The sequence below is a fragment of the Rhinichthys klamathensis genome, unplaced genomic scaffold (assembly GCF_029890125.1).
Source record: "Rhinichthys klamathensis goyatoka isolate OS25496 unplaced genomic scaffold, OSU_Roscu_1.1 h1tg000678l_1, whole genome shotgun sequence".
Classification (NCBI taxonomy): domain Eukaryota; kingdom Metazoa; phylum Chordata; class Actinopteri; order Cypriniformes; family Leuciscidae; genus Rhinichthys; species Rhinichthys klamathensis.
Genome location: NW_026607110.1, coordinates 8955 through 11697, shown reverse-complemented (window position 1 = coordinate 11697; position 2743 = coordinate 8955). Strand labels below are relative to the sequence as shown.

The 2743-nt window shown below is 33.3% G+C and overlaps 1 long non-coding RNA gene across 1 annotated transcript; it reads left to right on the top strand.

Annotated features, from left to right (window-relative positions):
• The first annotated feature begins 788 nt into the window (after positions 1-788).
• Positions 789-1921, top strand: LOC130076656 (uncharacterized). The gene is made up of 3 exons (XR_008805675.1): positions 789-802; positions 1052-1091; positions 1763-1921. It is a non-coding gene; the product is annotated as an uncharacterized LOC130076656 (long non-coding RNA).
• Positions 1922-2743: the final 822 nt, after the last annotated feature.

Here is a 2743-nt window from a genome sequence, read left to right as displayed (position 1 = left end):
AAAAAAAGTCTGTAATTCCCCTGGCCTAAAGTATTCTTTTCGTGTTTCAAAGGGTGTAGTGCTTTCCTAGTGACCTGACTGACTTACTACAGGTCAAATTTTGACAATAACTTGCATACTGTACGTGCTATTGTCAAATATGTTTATGAAAAATTAACTGTATTTCCCCTAAAGTATTTTTTCCCGTTCCAAAGGCTGTAGTGCTTTCCTAGTGACCACGCTGACTTACTACAGGTGAAATTTTGACAATAACTGCTTTACTGTACGTACAATAAACTAATAAGTTCAAGAAAAAATTACTGTAATTCCCCTAAAGCATTTTTTCCTGTCTCAAAGGCTGTAGTCCTTTCCTAGTGATCCGACTGACTTACTACAGGTGAAATTTTGACAATAACTCCCTTACTGTACGTACAATAAACTAATAAGTTCAAGAAAAAATTACTGTAATTCCCCTAAAGCATTTTTTCCTGTTTCAAAGGCTGTAGTCCTTTCCTAGTGATCAGACTGACTTACTACAGGTGAAATTTTGACAATAACTCCCTTACTGTACGTACAATAAACTAATAAGTTGAAGAAAAAATTACTGTAATTCCCCTAAAGTATTTTTTCTTGTTTCAAAGGCTGTAGTGCTTTCCTAGTTATCAGACTGACTTACTACAGGTGAAATTTTGACAATAACTCCCTTACTGTACGTACAATAAACTAATAAGTTGAAGAAAAAATTACTGTAATTCCCCTAAAGTATTTTTTCTTGTTTCAAAGGCTGTAGTGCGTTCCTAGTTATCACACTGACTTACTACAGGTGCAATTTTGACAATAACTCCCTTACTGTACGTACAATAAACTAATAAGTTCAAGAAAAAATTACAGTAATACCCCTAAAGTATTTTTTCCTGTTCCAAAGGCTGTAGTGCTTTTCTAGTGACCACACTGACTTACTACAGCTGAAATTTCCACAATAACTCCCATACTGTACGTACAATTATCAAATGTTTATTAAAAAAAAGTCTGTAATTCCCCTGGCCTAAAGTATTCTTTTCGTGTTTCAAAGGGTGTAGTGCTTTCCTAGTGACCTGACTGACTTACTACAGGTCAAATTTTGACAATAACTTGCATACTGTACGTGCTATTGTCAAATATGTTTATGAAAAATTAACTGTATTTCCCCTAAAGTATTTTTTCCCGTTTCAAGGGCTGTAGTCCTTTCCCAGTGACCACACTGACTTACTACAGGTGAAATTTTGACAATAACTCCCTTACTGTACGTACAATAAACTAATATGTTTATGAAACAATTACTGTAATTCCCCTAAAGTATTTTTCCCTGTTCCAAAGGCTGTAGTGCTTTCCCAGTGACCACACTGACTTACTACAGGTGAAATTCTGACAATAACTCCCTTACTGTACGTATAATAATCAAATATGTTTATGAAACAATTACTGTAATTCCCCTAAAGTATGATTTTCCCGTTCCAAGGGATGTAGTGCTTTCCTAATGACCAGTGTTACTTACTTCAGGTGAAATTTTGACAATAACTCCCTAACTGTATATACTATTATCAAATAGGTTTATGAAAAAATTACTGTAATTCACTGTAAGTATTTTTTAGTGTTCCAAAGGGTGTAGTGCTTTTCTAATGACCAGTGTGACTTACTCCAGGTGAAAATTTGACAATATCTCCCTTACTGTACGTACTATTGTCAATTATGTTTATGAAAAATTAACTGTAAATGACCGTAACTATTTTTCTGCGTTCCAAAGGCTGTAGTACGTTCCTAGTGACCAGTGTGACTTACTACAGGTGAAATTTTGACAATAACTCACATACTGTACGTGCTATTGTAAAATATGTTTATGAAAAATTAACTGTAAATGACCGTAACTATTTTTCCACGTTCCAAAGGCTGTAGTACTTTCCTAATGACCAGTGTGACTTACTACAGGTGAAATTTCCACAATAACTCCCTTACTGTACGTACAATTATCAAATGTTTATTAAAAAAATTACTGTATTTCCCCTAAAGTATTATTTTCGTGTTTCAAAGGCTGCAGTGCTTTCCCAGTGACCTGACTGACTTACTACAGGTGAAATTTCCACAACAACTCGCATACTGTACGCACAATTATCAAATGTTTATTTAAAAAAAAATACTGTATTTCCCCTAAAGTATTATTTTTGTGTTCCAAAGGGTGTAGTGCTTTCCTAATGACCAGTGTGACTTACTCCAGGTGAAATTTTGACAATATCTTCCTTACTGTATGTACAATAATCAAATATGTTTGTGAAACAATTACTGTAATTCCCCTAAAGCATTATTTTCATGTTTCAAAGGTTGGAGAATGTTCCTAGTGATCAGACTAACTTACTAAAGGTTAAATATTGCCAATACCTGCCTTACTGTAAGTACAGTACATACATATTTTTTATGAAAAAATTACTGTAATTCACCTTAAGTGTTTCTTCATGTTCCAAAGGTTATAGTATGTTCCTAGTGATCACTCTACTCAATTAATTTTGATAAATGTATTAGGTAAAAGTAGGTATTAGAACTGCTGTTCCTGGTACAACACATTTTGTTCATTGATTAAAAACTGTAAAGATTTTAGCTTAATCATATTTTTGACGTTAGAAATAAGCAACAATCTTATTGTAATGATTCAAATCTGGAATCCATTGCTGCTTCAATGTATATCTAATGAGCTAATTTAATCAAGGTATTAATCAATATTTTCCTTCTAAAT